Source organism: Hemicordylus capensis, chromosome 1 (genome assembly GCF_027244095.1).
Source record: "Hemicordylus capensis ecotype Gifberg chromosome 1, rHemCap1.1.pri, whole genome shotgun sequence".
Classification (NCBI taxonomy): domain Eukaryota; kingdom Metazoa; phylum Chordata; class Lepidosauria; order Squamata; family Cordylidae; genus Hemicordylus; species Hemicordylus capensis.
The window spans coordinates 265111831-265130497 of record NC_069657.1 but is presented as its reverse complement, the minus strand read 5'-3'; the positions used below and the strand labels follow the sequence as shown (position 1 = coordinate 265130497).

The 18667-nt window shown below is 42.7% G+C and overlaps 1 long non-coding RNA gene across 1 annotated transcript in view; it reads right to left on the bottom strand.

The window, feature by feature from the left end:
* Nucleotides 1-555: 555 nt before the first annotated feature.
* LOC128337253 (uncharacterized) overlaps nt 556-18667 on the bottom strand; it is a 58176-nt gene continuing 40064 nt past the window's right edge. The window contains exons 4-5 of the long non-coding RNA XR_008312220.1: nt 11146-11458; nt 556-1170 (exon numbers count right to left, since the gene is read on the bottom strand). This is a non-coding gene — a long non-coding RNA (uncharacterized LOC128337253). The remainder of the gene's footprint in view (nt 1171-11145; nt 11459-18667) is intronic.

The following is an 18667-nucleotide window of genomic DNA, read 5'->3' as shown; positions in this document are numbered from 1 at the left end:
TCTGTCAACCTGTAAGCATGGTTATGTGTTACTGGATCGTGTTCCAAAAAAAGGAAAGTTGTTTTATCAGCCTTCTTATCTCTACTGAATGCTGATTTGAGAGCAGAGCCTTGAGTATTCTGCATGCGTACTCGCCTGCCCCCAGGACCCACTAGGAAAGAGTAAATATTATACGCACAAACATCCATGTAGTTGGAGATCAAATGTGGAGGCTCTGCTTCAAGTTCCATAATAGTTTCAATAAGGTTTTCAATCTTTTTTGTACTGGGTGTTTGTGGAATTATTAGTAAAACACACATACATTATCTTAGCCCTTATACCACCTCCACCCCCACCACACACATATGTTTGCTGCCCAGACTCTCATTCCTATTTGTCCACTCATGACTCCCTGCTTCATATCTAGCCATCTTGTGTACAAGTCCAAAGAGTAGGAGGCTTATGGCTGGATGGGGAGCTCTCTATGGCTCCATAACACAAGAGCACACAGGAGACTGGAAAGGAGGAGTAATTTATTGGATCTAACAGATATCAGCCTACATATATTTTCATTTCTTGACTGGCCCAACTCTTCCAAATTACTTTTGGTGTTCCCAGGAATGTAATATTTCAATGTAAGAGTATTACATTACACAGCAGCTGACATTCATACTAGCACTGGTACAAGAGTGGCTGACATCCAGACTAAGATTGTGCTGTTGTGCAAGGGGGAGTGGCAACTTTTGACCTCTAAAGCCCACTGTGCCTCTTGTAAATATACCCCCAAGAGCTGCTTAACCCTCCGGGACATATATTTTCAGGAACACAGAATATAGTATAGTATAGCTACATGAGAATAATAAGTCTCTTACACATGAAACCAGATGAGGTGAGTATTAAAACCCTGCATTCCCTCACCAGCTGAAGTGGATCCAATAAAATATATTGCATTCCCTGAGTCCCCATATGAAGTTTCTCTGTGAGATCAAATATAACTTAGTACATAAGCTAAAGGCTGGGATTTTCCTCTTTCATGAAGAAAAACATTTATTTCTTAGCTAGTATTACCAGTGAACATGTGACTCTGCCTTACACCAAATCAGACCCCCTTGGCCCATCTCTCTCAGTATTGCCCAGACTGACTGGCAGCAGCTCACCAGCGTTTCGGGGAGGGTTTCCCCCCAGGCCTACCTGGAGATAGACAGATAGATAGGTTTATTTTACTTTATTGTTCAGTTTATATACTGTCTTTCTTAAAACTTATCCCAATGTGATTTACAAAGGTTAGTACAGTAAAATTCCATAAAATCCCATTAAAATATTAAAGTCAATTAAAAACATAAAAACAAAACAAGCAACAGCCATAAAAGAAAAACAGTGGCCAGAAAGGAGAGACTAGAAACCCCTAATGGGTAAACCTGCTACAAGATCAACTTCTACATCAGTGAGCACTTTCAAGATCCCAGAAATTCACTTCCCTCTGCTGGGTCACCGTGTTTTCTCTTACTACCTCATCTGGAGAGGTCTATCTCCAGTTACCACCGGTACGTCTGGTGGCGGTTCGGAACCGGGCCTTTTCTGTAGCTGCTCCTGGTCTATGGAATGCACCCCTGGCAGATATCCAGAGTTTAGGCTCGCTGTCAGCCTTTAAGAGAGCTCTAAAAACCTATTTGTTTGGCCTGGCCTTCTAAGGCTTGCAAAGTGTTGTTGGTTTTTAAAAGTATTTTCATTGGTTTTAAATGGTTTTAATCATTTTTGAATTGTTTTTAGCATTGTGTTTGAATTGTGGGTTTTATGTCTTTTTTAAAAAGTTGTTGTACTCTATCCAGAGCCTCTGGATAAGGTGGTTTATAAATGAAATAAATAAATAAATAAATACATACATACATACATACATACATACATACTATGTTGACTTCACGGTGTTGACTTTATTTGCCTGAACAAATCCACTCTCATTTGCTACCAGAGAATCTACTCTCAGAACACCTCAGAAACAACAAAACCCAGTGCCCCATGGACTTGTGGGTGGTTGGCACCCTATGTGCACTACTACACCACCACTCACTCTGGGCCACCCTGGTGCCCCCCAAGTGGAGTTATGGGACTGCTTAAATCCCCATTATACCCTATGGGGGGAGCTTAAAGATGTGCAAAACTCAGAAATTCTTTAAAAATCAACCCTTCCACCAATTTATTTGAAATCTGAATGGTAGCAGGCACCCATTGGGGCACTACCACCTGACCCACTCTTCTGTCCCTGAAACCCCCTTTCTGCCCCAAATCTGCCCCAAAGACATGCCAACTTCAAAAATCATTTTAAAATCACCCCTTTGCCCAATTTCTTTGAAATCTGGGTGGTATCTTCCTTGCACACATTGGGCATTACCACCCACCACAACCCACTCTGGGCCACCCTGGTGCCTCCCATGTGGAGCTATAAGGTTGCTAAAATCCCCATTATTCCCTATGGGGAAAAGCTTAAAGATGCATAAACTTCAAAAATTCTTTAAATATCACCTTTGATTTTCACCTTTGCCCAATTTCTTTGAAATTTGGGTGATAGCTTCTACCCATTGGGCAGTACCACCCACTGCACTCTTTTAGCCCCAGGACCCTTTTTTGATCTGAATCTATTCAGATTCAGATTCAGAAAATTCGGGCACAAATTGAGTCTGGGGTGATTTGAGGGGCTCAGATTCGGACTCAGAACAAATCAGGGGTGTTTCAATTTGGGTACAAATCAAAATGAAAAAATTGATTTGTGCACACCCTTAATGGCAAAAAGATGTAGAGCTGAGTGTTATCTGCATATTGATCTACATATTTATATTTGGACTGATATCTGCAGTCCGAACCTCCTGATGACCTCTCTCAGTGGTTTCATGTAGGTGTTAAACAGCATGGGGGACAAAACTGAGCCTTGTTGGACCCCATAGGACTGATATCTGCAGTCCGAACCTCCTGATGACCTCTCTCAGTGGTTTCATGTAGGTGTTAAACAGCATGGGGGACAAAACTGAGCCTTGTTGGACCCCATAGGTCAAAAGCCAAGGAGTCAAGCAGAAGTCCCCCAGCACCACCTTCTGAAGTCTCCCCTCAAGAAAGGACCGAAGCCACTCCACAGCAGTTCCTCCAGTCCCATACTCAAGAGGCGGTCCAGAAGGAAACCATGCTTGATGGTATTGAAGGCTGCTGAGAGGTTCAGCAGAACCAACAGGAAAGCACTCCTCTTGTCTAGTTCCTCGTGAAGGTAATCCACCAGGGTGACCAAGGCAGTTTTAGTCCCAAACCCAGGGTGGAAACCAGATTGAAAAGAGGCTAGATAATCTGTATCATCCAACATCCTTTGCAGCTGCACAGCCATGATATGCTCTATCATCTTGCTTTAAAAAGGGGAATTTAAAACAAGCCAGTAGTTATCAAGGTTGGAGGGATCAAGGGAGGGCTTTTTAAATAGTGGTCTTACACCACCAATGACATCCTGCCATTTCTTAATGAGGCATTAATAATGACCTCCAACCATCCATCTATTCCCTCCCTGGCAGATTGTATTATCCAAGATGGGCAAGGGTCCAGGGCATACAATGGGGGATGGAGCTGGGGTCCTTCTGTAAGCAAAATAGGTCCTTTACCGTTAAGAGTTGACACCAACTCGACAGCACTCACTCACTCAATCAATCAATCAGTCAGTTAGTCAATCAAACCACTGTGCTTCAGCCCTTCTCTGGCTAGTTAGGAACAAAAGTGTAACAAATTAGTGTTGTACAGTAGGTGTGGCAATTTAACAGCTGTAGCTGAGGTATACTATAGTGTCCACCAGAAAGATTGTTCATATAAAGGTTTTTCTTCTCTCTAATATTTGACTAAAGATAAAGATGAACGTGGTAGTAAAGAATGTGTTCAAATCCACAGTAAGGCTTTAAGTAAGTGATTTTTTTTTTGGCCCACATGTTCTCACATCAGGTCTGTGGAAAGAGATCAATTCCCATTTTACAGATGAGGAGCTAAGGCTGAGGTATCATGACTTGCCCAGGTACTAAGGAGATGAACCTCACTCCTCTAGGTGCAATGCTAACATACCACATGTTATGCCAATGGTGTGCTAGAAAAGCCAAACCATTCTCACACAGAGTGTAAGAATGCACGTAGATGACTCAGCCTGGCCACCTTCCAGCTTTCAGTGAGGCAAGGTTATCTTGGTGACATGAAAGAGTATCCCTACAAATCAACAACAATGTGTATCCCTACTCAAATGACGGCAGAAGGGAGCTGCTGCCATCATAATACTAAGCAAAATGGACCAATGATCTAACTCAGTGTAAGGCAACTTCATATGTTCCTTGAGAGTCAGTTTAAGGGGGATTCCCAAGTCAGCACACTTAGTCTAGTGCTGTGCCTATGACACTATCCAGATAGTTTTAGTATGTCAAAGAGGTCCTGGGATTCTAGCCTAAACCTGCCTAGAAAACAAGCCATTTGACATCAAAATCTGACCTCCAGCATTCCAGATGCATGAATGCTAGAATAATCTATAGTGATGGAAACACATTTTGCCCATGTTCAGACTATCATGACTTCTCCATTTCCAAGGCTGAGCCTGGGCTCTGAGAATAGCTTCCAGGTCTGGTGATGGCTGAAATGGCACACTGGCTGTCAGGTCTGATGACAAAGATAAGAAGAGAGGGTGAGTTTGCATACTTCCAAGGTTGTCATACCCAAATGACCACTAATGACTTGTTGCTACCATTGCTTTTCTGCCAGCTCCCAGAAGCCTCTCTGCCTATGTTTGAGACTACAGGCATATGGGTCTCACTTTTGACATGCTCAGGAGCCTCACAGCATCATGAGCTCTCCATTTGTTGACATATTGGGGAACAGTCACTCAGTAGGCAATGGGACAGTTACCCCTAGATTTAGCAGCTACAAAAGAGCCAAATTGAAAGAGGTCATCTCGTGCTTTCCCCAGGCTGGGATACCTGAGTAGACTCCCAAAGTTAACTTACAACAGTTAACCCTCCATTCAAGGTCTCTCTGCCCGATTGACCCTCCTTTGGTTTATGTCCCTGCCATAGATGCCTCAAATGAACAAAAAGCCTATTATCTCAGCAGGGAAATCAGATAAGGCTCCGCATATGGACGTCCCCTCCTTATCAGAAGAAGGCTGGAGAAGGTGATAGGAACTCAGAAAATGTACCCATTAAAACGCTGATTAGTTTACTAGGTGTTTCTGATAAAAAAAGAGTTCCTGTGTTTGCATGTTCAATCACCCAATTGGCACCATCCTATTCATGCATTGTGTTGTAGTGCAGCACAGCAGACAAAACAATGGGATCTTCTGATTCCCTGGAACTTCCCTAGCCAAGAAAGAAGGTCGATTGGAATGTCCCCCAGGACAGATTTTGGCCTGTATCTGCCCTTGGATTATTGAGCCAGGGTGCTCCCCTTGGTCTCCAGTGCTACCCACTTAGTTACCACCTTGTGGAGTCACCCATTACTTTGACACTGCAGCAAACACCTGATATACCACTTAGCGGTGTATTGCTCTACAGGCCATCCTCACTTCTAGGTCCTAGATCGGCACACTTGCTAGGTCGAATCTACATAGCCATTTTCACCAACACATGGAGATGGCTTCAAAAGAACAGATGCTCCTTGGATCTATCCCTGCTATCTAACTCCCTAGATACTTCACTGCTACTTGCTACTCCTCAGACCATCCCTGAGGAGAGAGGTCCTTCAATTGCTCCTGAGCCACGAGGGTCCAACCACCACTGAAGGAAGAACTGAGGTTGTATGATAACTGCTGCACCCCAATCTGGACTCTCTCTATCCCTAACTGGCCCTATCCACTCCCAGCATAGTACCTCCAGTGACTGTTGCTGGTGTCTGTCTTACATTTCTTTTTAGATTGTGAGCCCTTTGGGGATAGGGATCTATCTTATTTGTTTGTTATTTCTCTGTGTAGTGTAAACTGCCCTGAGCCATTTTTGGAAGTGCGGTATAGAAATTGAAATAATAATAATAATAATAATAATAATAATAATAATAATAATATCATCCCTGTCTCTCCTTTCCTAAATCCAAGAGCCAGTTTCTCTGAGCCTCCTTTCTCTGGCCAGCTTAGAAGTTGCTTCAATTCGGACATGAAGCTAAATTTCCTCTTAGCAGCAGTGTGGTTGGTTAATCTTGTAATGTCGTATTTTAGTAATAATATTGCTTTCAGAGACTCTCTTATTTCACTGTACCCCTGACCCTCAAATAAAACTTTCTCTGTTTTTGAACCTCTCTCTCTCTCTCTCTCTCTCTCTCTCTCTCTCTCTCTCTCTCTCTCTCTCTCTCTGCCAGTCATTTTCCTGTTATCAACACTTTGCATTAAATTTATTGTGATATGGAACTGCTCCACTCTGAGTTAATCACCCCACACAAAGCCCAAACACAATTTTGGGAGTGTTTACCAATCACCCCAGGGCAGTTCCATTAACAGATTGCAGACTAAAACTGACCAGAAGAGGTCTCCATTAGAAATGTGCACGGAATGGGTCTTGCATTCTGTTCTGAGCGCAGAACGTTTGGAACAGAATGCAAAATGGCCGGAACGTTCTGACTGAGACATTGGGGCAACCTGGTGTTTTGACAGAACAGAACTGTTCCATTTGGAATGTTCAATGTATTCCGGGTGTTGAAAAAAACAATTTCTAATATAGTGAAAGTGGCACTGGGAGGCGGTAAGAGAGGTACCTTCAACATTTAGTTAATCCAAGTTCTCTTACCAGTTATACCAGTCTGGCACTGCAAGCCCCCCTGCACTGGCCTGGTACTGCTGGTAAGAGAGCTTGGATTAATTTAATGTTAAAATCTTGCCACTCTCTTGCCACTCCCAGCACCACCCTCACTATGTTAAAACACATTTCTTTTAAGCCAAAACACTCGGTACGTTCCAAACAGAATTGGCTTATTCCGTTTCGGGCTCCGAACAGGCCCCTCAAATGAGGGGTATTCTGCTCCAAGCTTGGAACAATTGAAATGGCAAGTTCTGAGCTCAGAATGTTCTGCACATCCCTAATCTCCATATTGCTCAGCCTACATGCTGCTGAAGTCAAGGTGACAACAGTGCAAAAAGGGAGAGGAGAGCTGGTCTTGTGGTAGCAAGCATAACTGATCCCCATAGCTAAGCAGGGTCTGCCCTGGTTGCATCTGAATGGGAGACTTGATGTGTGAGCACTACAAGATATTCCCCTCAGGGGATGAAGCTGCTCTGGGAAGAGCAGAAGGTTCCAAGTTCCCTCCCTGGCTTCTCCAAGATAGGGCTGAGAGGACTCCTGCCTGCAACCTTGGAGAAGCCGCTGCCAGTCTGTGAAGACAATACTGAGCTAGATAGACCAATGGTCTGACTTGGTATATGGCAGTTTCCTCTGTTTCCTATGAGTGCTGTTAACGTAGTTCCACTCCTTCTGACACATCAGTAGCATTGCTATACTTGGTTTCATGGGTAGATTAAAATCCTCCCCTTCCCCAAAATTTTTGGGTTTAGAAGACCAATCAAACACACAAATCTATTGGGAGGGGTGCTGACATATGAGCTGCACAGACAATGCCCTCTTGCTTGCATCAAATCTGATTTAAAAATAAAATAGCTTCCCTCTTTCATCTAGCAACCTGTTGTTGCAAATGGGAGATACTCTGAAGTGTTGCTAATGCAACTGCTGATTCTTAACAGTGTTTGGGGTTACATTCTGAGTCTTCAGCAGCCCCAGCATGGAGCCTTGCATCTCCATATGATTGCAGTTGTGTCAGCCATTATATACATGTTGCAAAAGTTCCAAAAGGAGGCTTAGAGCAAGGGTGGAGAATTATGCCTCGGAGATGGAGGGGTACTCCTTGTAAATAGGGATGTGCGAACCAGTTTGAATTCGAACCGGGGTGGTTCGAAGGTTCAAATTCGAACCAAACCAGCCATCAGTGTCGAGCTGCAGGTTGGAATTCGAACCAAACAGGGGGTGGTTCAATTTGAACTAGTTTTAACCGGTTTGAACCAGTTTGAACCTCCAAACGTGGGTGGGGTGGTATCTGGCACCCATGGGTACCTACCACCCAAACCCCAAAGCAATCGGACACTCGTATGATTTTTTAATGAATTTAATGGTACTCGAACCAGCACATTATCTTTATTGTGGAGCACCCATGGGTGCCAACAACCACCCAAACCCCAAAGCAATTGGACACTCCTACGATTTTTTAAAATGAATATTTGAAATATTTTTAATTATTTTTCTCATAGGGTATAATGGGAACCAAACCAGCCCATTATCCCCTATTATGGAAAACCTAGGGGCACAAAAGTGGGGTGGGTGGTAGGCTCCAAGGGGTTTCTACCACCCACAAAAGCCCAAGGCAATCGGACACTCCTCTGATTATTGGTGAATTTTAAAAGTATTTTTGAATTCCTCACAGGGAATAATGAGGATTGCAGCAAATGTATAGCTTCACGTCATGGGGAAAGGGGTGTCCTAGTGCAGAGTGTGGTGGGTGGTAGTTCCCAAGGTGGGCAAGATCAGAATTATTTGAAAGGAATTTGGCAAAAGTCTGATTTTTAAGTGATTTATGAAGTTTACGTGTCTTTAAGGTTTTTCTCCATAAAGAAGCATGGAGGTGGCAGCAAATGTATAACTTCACGTTGGGGGCAAAGGGGTGGCCTAGAGCAGCGTGTGGTGGGTGGTAGTGCCCAAGGGGGGGGGCAAGGAAGCTATCAGAATTATTTGAAAAGAATTGGCAAAGGGCTGATTTTTAAGTGATTTTTGAAGTTTATGTGTGTTTAAGGTTAGCAATGAGAGTGCATTCATGGTTTGTCATTGAAAATCTAATATACTACCAAAGAATCTGTTTATTATTTATTTTATTATTATTTTATTTATTAAATTTATATACCGCCCTTCCAAAAATGGCTCAGGGTGGTTCACAACATGATAAAAACAATTAAAACAAATTAACAATTAAAATCAAACTATTAAAACACAGTAAAACCAACAAAACAGCTAAAAGCCCTAAAACAGTATAAAATTAAAAATACACATTTAAAAAGCTGAAAAAGCTTGGGTGAAGAGGTGGGTCTTCAGATGTTTTTTAAAAATAGTCAGGGATGGGGAGGATCGCATCTCAGCAGAGAGTGCATTCCACAATCTCGGGGCAGCAATCGAGAAGGCCCGTCTCCGTGCGGCCACCAGACGAGCTGGTGGTAACTGGAGACGGACCTCCTCAAGTGACCTCAGTGGATGGTGGGGCACATGACGAAGAAGGTGTTCTCTTAAATACCCAGGGCCCAAGCCGTTTAGGGCTTTATAAGTTATAACTAGCACTTTGTATTCTGCCCGGAAACCAATTGGTAACCAGTGTAGTTCCCTCTGCAAGGGAGTAATATGGTCTCTCCGAGATGACGCGGAGACCAACCTGGCTGCCGCATTATGAACCAACGGAAGTTTCCGGACTACATACAAAGGCAGCCCCACGTAGAGCACATTACAGAAGTCCAGTCTGGAAGTTACCAACAAATGTATCACTGTTTTGAGGTCATTGATCTCGAGAAACGGACGCAGCTGACGTATCAGCCGAAGCTGATAGAAAGCACCCCTGGCTTTGAGAAACCAGGGAGAGGTGTGAATCCAGAAGTACTCCCAGACTGAGGACCTGTTCATTTTGGGGAAGTGTGACCCCATCTAGAACAGGTAGATCAAAATCGTCTCTGGAGTTCTGACCCCACACAAGTACCTCCGTCTTATCTGGATTCAGCTTCAGTTTATTCTCCCTCATCCAGACCATTACTGCCTCCAGGCAGGCATTCAGGGAAGATATGCCATCTCCTTAAGAAGTTGACATGGAGAAATAGATCTGGGTGTCATTAGCATACTGATAACATCCCGCTCCAAATCCCCTGATGATCTCTCCCAGCGGAGAGATCTACACTCAGAACACCACAGAGACAACAAAACCCAGTACCCCATGGGTTAGCACCCTCTGTGCACTAGACCACCACTCACTCTGGGCCACCCCAGCACCCCACAAGTGGCTTTAAGGTTTTTCTCCACAGAGAAGAATGGAGGTTTCAGCAGCCCCATAACTGCACTTGGGGGGTGCTGGGGTGGCCCGGAGTGAGTAACAGCAAGGGTGCCAACCACCCCCATGGGTTGCTAACCCATGGGGTACTGGGTTTTGTTGTTTCTCGTACAAATGTCCGATTGCTTTGGGGTTTGGGTGGTAGGTATCCATGGGTGCCAGCTACCAGCCCACCCACTTTTTGAGGTTTGAACCAGTTTGAACTGGTTTGAACCGGTTCAAAATGGTTCAAATTTGAACCGAACCAGGGGGAGATTCAAGCAAAACCAAAACCAAACCTCCCCCTCCTGGTTTGAACCTAGTTCGAATTCGAACTGAACTGGGAAAACTAGTTTTGTGCACATCCCTACTTGTAAAGGAGTCCACTGTAAAACAGAGTGCCCTGAACTTTCATCATGGGCCAAAAGCTCTTGAAGGTCATTCACGTGTCCTAAGCCACACGGCTCAGGAGGACTGGAGCTTGCCTGCCTTTCCCCCAGATGAGCGGTGGCCATCTCCAGCTCCATCATGCTGCATGCCCACACTAGTGGAGTTGCAGCAGAGTCTCGAGCTGGGATTGGGAGGAGGAAGTTCTCCCACATCTCATTGTGCCCCGTGCAAGCAGCAGAGTGGCTGCTCCACTCCGCTCTGCGCGATCACTCCTTCCCTCCTGGCTCGCTGCCCAAAATGGTGGTGGACCAGGGAGAAGCCCAGCTACCCGTTGGTTCATTCTACTGTTGGTTCATACTACCTCAGTAAAAAGCCAGGTAGAAAAGGCGGGCTACCCAGGACTGGAGCAGCTAGGAGTGGAGGGTTCCCAGTGCTCCAGACGACACAAGTTGCCTGAGGTAACCCAAGCAGCTCATGTCATGAGAATAGCCTCTTGGTGTTTTTTTTTTTAGTTCCATATGGCTACCAGGGGTGTAGCTAGGGGAGAGGGGGCCCATGTTCATTCCTCTCTCTGGTGGCTCCCTCAGAATGAGGGATGAAGAAAATAGGGAGGGAGGGAGCTGGGGGCCCGTGTTCTTTGAACTCGTTTGCTCAATCATAGCTACGCCCCTGAGTCCAGATCCAGACCTTCATTGCCTTACTGGGTTTTACCAGTAGATGGTAATAGCACTCCCTCAAAACATCGATGAGGCTTATTAGTGCCTCTCTTCCAAGGCCTGATCGGGGATTGCTGCTTCTTCTGCAAGCCTCCCTCCACTTGGCTTCTCCCTCCATTTTATATCCGTCTGGGAGCAGGAATCACTTCATGAGGTGCTCTGCACTCTGCTTCCTGTTGCTTCCTGTTGCTCCTCCTCTTCCCCCATGCTGACTCATCTTCTGCAAATGCTGAGGTAAGGGATTCTTCTGCTTGGGATTCCTCCCACAGACCTTTTGGGGGGTTCTGAAGGGAGATGGTTGTTTGTAAACAAAAGAAAAGTTACAGTTTAACAATCAAAAGTGATTACTATCTTGAAAGAAAAGGCCATCCTTAAGCATTTTTCATCAAACTGGCAAATATGGAATCATAAGTACAACTACCTACCAGAGACAAAATGTGTCCATCATAGGATCTTAAAAGCCTGTAATTGGCTGACTGCCCTACTCAAAAGACATTTGGTTCTTATAGAGGTCCAATTGTAGCCTTGGTGTATGAACCTTTTAAACTGATATGGCTATCAAATGGATTCCTAGAAAAATATATTCACTCTTTCCTGTTGGTGAATCTACTTTAGGCTCCTTGACTAGCTGGGTCAGACAAGAAACATGATGTACAGACACCAGAGGAAACATAGAACCAAATCTGTTGCTTTGTGTGCAGCTACAAAAGTCCCAAAGACAATTAGCATCTGAACAAAGTGACCTAGAGGCTGTTGAGTCCATCAGTCCTATGGCTAGAAAATTAATGTATCCAGACATGACAGATGTATTCCACCCCTGATGATGCCCTTATTACAAATGTTGAATGCTCAGCCACTTTTTCCTGGCAGTAAAACCTTGACACTAGTTCAGGAAACCTACTGTACTTGTGAGAAAAAGTGAGGTAAGAAATTCCAATTACTCTCAGAAAGAAAACACAAACAATCTGCTACTGAATGCCCTTTTTATATTAAAAAATAAATCATCAGGAGTCATCCTAATTTATGCTGAATTAATGATTCCTTGAAGTCCTTTAGAAGAATAAGAAACGTCTGTCTCTAGTGCTAATTGGGAAACATGGAGGTTTCGCTATCAGTTCTAGAATTTGTGCCCAGCTTTGTTTCTTCAGCAATATGCCACTTGTTTAATTTGAACAGAATCTAAAGGTTAAACTGGAGGGATACATGGAACTGAAAGATCCTCCTTTTGTTTTGGTTGTTTTTTGTTTTTTGTTTAAACAGCCATGGGAGGTCAAAGGTGCACTTAGATAATTTTGGATCCTGGACCTAAAGGGCTTTGGAGCCCGCCCCCAGCTGGAGGCTCCCCCACAGACACAAGTTAAGCATCATCCCTACACACACACACACACACACTCTCACACACACACTCCGTGACAAAAAGTATTTTTAACACATGGGTTCTTGAGGGCACAAACAGCAACTGAACATACAAGAATGTAAGAATATAAAACAGGTATATTTATGCAAATATGTATTAGCAGAAACAATTCAACATGCAACTTAACATATTCCCATCCCACAGATTGCTTCTCCCGCACCCTGTCTCTAAAGCACCCGGCACAGGTCACAATCACACTCGGCTGCCTGGTGCCGTGCAGGCCAGCAGCGACCACACTACCCAGGACAGACTAAAGAGGATTTGGGGGGCCCCAGGAGGTGTGGAGGCCCTGGACTTCAGCCCTGAAGCCCAGGGTCATTTCTGCCACTGATGGGGGTCTCTAGGCTAAATGAGGTTAACTCCACATGCCATTATAGGGAATTTAACATTTATCTTATTTTGTGGTCAAAAATTGCCCTTCTGAAGGAAATCAGGGGCAAATAGCTGATTCGGAAGGGGCTATTTTATTTATTTGTTTGTTTGTTTGTTTGTTTGTTTATTTATTTATAACCAGAAAATGCTGTAAGGGAGAAGTATTAACCTTCCCCTCTTTCTGTGCCATTGTCCCACCTGACACTGGGGACCTCCGTGGGTGTTTTTAATGAAATAAGAGGCATTTTGGGAAATGCCTCAAAACCATGCATTTGTGTGCGTGTATAGTTTAACCTAAGCCAATGCTCAAAGAGAAACAAGCAAATAAGTGCTGTTTGTGATTTCTCAGTATTAATTTCAGACAGAATTAGGAATTGTGTCCCCAATTAAACATCCCAGTACAGTTAGGAAATAGATATACTGTGACAAGGATTAAAAACACAAAACATCTCTAGCTAGAAAACAAACCATTTGTCTCTCTTTTTCTATTCACAGTGTTTGATATAAGCCGAGGAAGTGCGCTACCCGTTTTAGAGCTTCTACAAGAATTCTATAAGAATGAGTTATAAATACTACAAGAATTTAGAATACTAAATTATGCAAGAATTTGTTGACTGATATACAATGGGCTGGTTCAGATGAACCCATGCCCCAATATTACAATTTTAAGTTTTGACCGGATTTTAACTGATTAAAAAAAATCTATATTAAATTGTTTTGTATTGTAGTTTGTATTTCTATGTATTTATTTTATTTTAACATGTACTGTAAAACTGTGTCTAACCAATTAGTTAATTATGATTATAGATTAGATACAGAACAATAAATAGCAATAGTACAGCAATATAGTAGAACCTATCTTCCCAACACGAGAAATGTTTCTGTACAATTAACTGTTACTATTAGTTAAATGCTGTTAGCTGCTGGCGAGTTTTAACTGCCAACACATAAAATTTGGCTACATTATGAGTAAAAGCTGGCTTAATATCTGATCTCCTCGGCCAGGAAAATTTAATAGCAATGGAGATCTAAATCTGTTACGATAATCATTATAAAAGGAACAATATAACGGAATATGCTGAATGGATTCGACCACACTCTAACCATCTCGCTGCATCTCCATTCTCATCCCATGAGCCACTGGAAGCTTGTCTAAACCAGTTTTCCGTAGTACTTGTTTTTAGTATCTTGTAATAGGGTTACCTAAGCACAGGAAACTCGTTTAATCATAAATAAGTCTCATCTAGCCTATACAGATACAAGAGAATCTTGAAAATATGAACCACAAAACTGTCAGAAATATCTTTAGAGGAACACCAGTGTTCTACCATGATGGATATTTTCTTTATGTATTATATTTATATATTGCCAATCAACTCTTAAAGGGTATATGTGGTGTAATTCTGAAATATATCCTCAAATCTTATATTTCCTTGAAATGCATGTAACTACAGATGGCAAGAAGATGTCTATAGATTCAGTCAACTTCCAGTTTCTGGTAATGTAAGCAAAGCATTAGTGGTGTCAAATCACAGTGTTACGACTAACGATGGGTGCACACTCCTCACCTTGGTTTGTTCAGAATTTATGAGCTTTCTCACCAAGCACTCAGATAAAGTTCATCTGTATCAGAATCCTCTCTCAGCTTGTGATATTAGCACATTCACACTTATGGAGTCTTGCACATGCACCTTATTGTATTGCTCCCTGGGAATTGTATTTCCTAGCACCAGCTTAGGCAGAAGGCCATATTGAAATTGCCCCCTCCACCCTGCATACACATGCACACACACTTCCCAAAACACACAGCAGAAACAAAAGAGGTCTTTAGACTAGATAAGAGACAGTATCCGCATTTGCAAGAAACAATCAAGGTAAGTTGGTTGCCCCTGCTAACTAGGGATGTGCAGAACATTCTGAGCTTGGAATGTTTTGACTCAAAATGGGGCATTTTGAGTGCTGCACGCTCAAAATAGAATGCCATTCAAACGAAGGGCCTGTTTTGAGCTCGGAACGGAACAACCCCATTCCGAGTCGGAAGGTTCCAAGCATTCCTACTGCCATTTTGGTGGGTTATTTCCCCCTCACTTCCTGTTTTTGACACTGGCTTCCAATTGCCGTGCAATCTCTTTGCTTCTTGGCTGGCTTGTTATCATACAAATCAACTTGATTTATATAACAAGCCAACCAAGAAGCAAGGAGATTGCAAGTCAATCGGAAGCCAGTGTCAAAAACAGGAAGCAAGGGGGAAATAGCCCGCCAAAATGATTCTCAGAATGCTTGGAACACTCGAAACTTCTGAGCTCGTTCCGCCTCTCCCAGCTGTTCTGACAGAATGTTCCAGGGATTTGTGTTCCCTTCCGAGCACAGTGATGACTCTCTTATTTTTAGTAGGGGAAGAACAACTGTTTCTATTCAACATGAGGTCAGCGTCTATCCAGTGGCTGTTGCCAATATCCAACGTCTTTCTTTTTAGATTGTGAGTGAGCTCTTTGGAGAGAGGGAACCATTTTATTCTTTTTTATAAACTGTATTGATACCTCTTTGTTAAAAAGTGGCATGTTTATGATAATGATCATGATGGGCAAAGAGACATCTTTTAAATTGGTGGCTCTCTCATAAACCCCTGCTAACTTGGCAAAGAGGCACCTTTTAACATGGTGATTCTCTTAATTTAGCAGGGGGAGAGTAACTGGCCCTATCCACCCCCAGCACAGGACCTCCAGTGACTGTTGCTGGTGTCTATCTTATGCTTCTTTTAGATTGTGAGCCCTTTGGGGACAGGGAGCCATCTTATCTATTTGTTATTTCTCTGTGTAAACTGCCCTGAGCAATTTTTGGAAGGGCAATATAGAAATTGAATAAATAAATAAAAAATAAAATAATAATAATTTAATGGGGGAAAGCAATTGTCCCTGTTGAGCCCCAGCACAGCATACCTCCAATGGCTGTTGATGCTGTGTTCTTTGTGTTTCTTTTAGATTATAGGTCTTTATGGTTTAGGGAACCTCCTCCTCCTTTTGTACAAATAGCTTTGATGATGATGATGATGATGATGTAAATAAATAAATAAATAAATAAATAAATAAATAAATAAATAAATAAATGATTGTAGCAGTCCACATTCTTCACAGTGTTAACTCCATCATCACAGAAAGCCAGGCCAAAGCTGCACTGAAGGCTTGCTGCACAGCCCAGCATGCAGGAAAGGGGATGGGGGAAATGATTTTTGCTTCTTTCCTCTCCCTGTAAAAGCCCTATCCACTGCCAGAATTATGTCTCTGAGGGTTGAGCAGTCCTCCCCACTAACACTGTGGAGAATGTGGGACGACGACGACGACGACGATGATGATGATCATCATCATCAAATAGGGAAGATAGTGATGAAACAAAAGGTGGCTTGGTCAGGTGATCTGTTCAAAAAATGTTCATTTATTAATATTTAATATAATACAGTAACTTTAAACATTTTAGACTACTTGTATTTTGACTATTCAAAATTTTGACTATTCTGGATATTCGGCATTCAGACTCTTCCCCTGCTCCACCAGGTGTACTCTTAGACTTTACCGTAACTTTTCTGGCTACAGATCTGATTTTGTTCTGCTCTGCAATTAGATAGTAGGACATCCAAAAGCATATGTTGAAGGGGTTAAAAGGAGAGAGAGAGCGACTGTAAGGAGCCATGGAGGACATGCTGATGCCAAGGACTTACTTCATGGCCTTGGCTATATCTGATGAAGGGAATGAGATGTGGAATGCTGAAGAGCTCTGCAGCTTAAGAAATTGTGCGAGTTGGATTGAGACACCCACATATGATTGATTTTGGTATGGATTGTAACAAATTCTTAAGGATATTTCTATCACAGATTTACAACACACAGTACGAATATGAATACGATGAATATTTACTACAGTAAACAGGATCAGCTACATCAGCTGCTGAAGCAAGGACACTTAATGAAACACTGCAGATCCTTAAAATATAAGAGAAAGGGCTTAGTTGTGGCTAAATGGGGCTTGAGAACACTATTGCTTGAGAACAGAACTTGAGAACACTATTGCAATTAGCTATGTCCATGAACATGAACTGATATTTTGGCAGACAGATTGGGTGGAAGGAACTCTTTGCCTCCAAAACAATCACATATAACTCCATTCCAATCCCGATGATCTTCTATCATGAAAATTTAAGTATGAGATGGTCTTCTAGTTCTAGTAGCCATATAATATGACATGACATTGTATGGCTTTGTGCCCTACATTCATTAGGATCAGTTTAGAACCTCTGAATTTTATTGAGAAAAGTCTTGCCCTTGTCCGTTCACATTCTGTATTCTTTTGCTTACATACCACACCCTTTTCCATTGGTTGTTGCAGTGCTTCTTCTAAATCGATATGTTAACTTCTTCCAATCCTCATGATATCTTCCGTGGAGTTACAGGATTGTATCCTAAGGTTTCCTTCCTTCCTTCTTCCAGAGGAAGGGAACCTCAGGGTACAACCCACAGTTTCCAGTGGATTGTAAAACAAAGTACTGTACATATCTTCCCCATATGAACTATAGATGTTTAAACCTCAGAGAAATCAGTAGAAATACTATTACTTTAAATTCAGCTGGGGTCAGAATTTAGTTGTCAAGTCAGAAAGGCTCACATATCAGAATACCTCGATGCAGCAAGAATTTTCCAGGCACAACAGCAACCATCATTGCAGGATGCAATCTGCATAATTTACACCAGGAAATAATGCAGCAAAAATAGCCATGATAATAATGATGATGGGGGGGGAAACCCATGCTGTACAAGCATCCAGGTTGTACAGCCCTTGGAGATATATTTTTGGCTGGCACAGAGAGCTTCCTGGGGAAGGGGAGGGCATCAAACATTGCTGCTTCCCTGCTACCTTGGTGCAGTTAGCTGGGAAGATCTATTGGGCTGCTCTCTTGCTGAACTCATGCATCCTTGCTCTGTATGTCAGCCATAAATGTATTAGCATGAAGAATATTTTAGGGGATCCATGATTACAACAACAACAACAGTGACAATGCAGCAAAGCATTCAGAAATCTGACTTCATTTTTTCACACACACACACACACACACACACACACACACACACACACACAGGGGTAATATGAAAAAATTGTTGCTTAATGTGAGAAAATCATGGAGGGCTGCTAAGTATCTAATTGTCCTTCCTTCCTATTACAGTGGTCCCTCTACTTACGAAATTAATCCGTTCCGAATGCACATTTGTAAGTCAAAAAATTCGTAAGTCGAAAAGCGGTTTCCCATAGGAATGCATTGGGAACGGATTAATGTGTTCCGGAGCCTAGAAAAAAGACCCAGACCCCCAGTAAGGCTTGCAAACTGCACAGGAACATTTCTTTTCAAGAATAAACAGGCAGTAAACAGGCAGGCAAGTCAAGGAAACCGCATGTAAAATTTGTAAGTCGAGGAAACCCCATCTAAAAATTTGTAAGTCGAGGAAACCCCATCTAAAAATTTGTAAGTCGAAAAAACCGCATCTAAAACCGGATCTAAAACTGCCGTTTGTAACTCGAAAAATACTTATGTCGAGTAGTTTGTAAGTCGAGGGACCACTGTATTTCTCTTAATTATATTTTATGTCAATTGTGAATGTTTAAAACTCTTGTCTGGCAGGCAGGCCTGCCAGCCTTACTAGGGCCTCCATGGCAACGT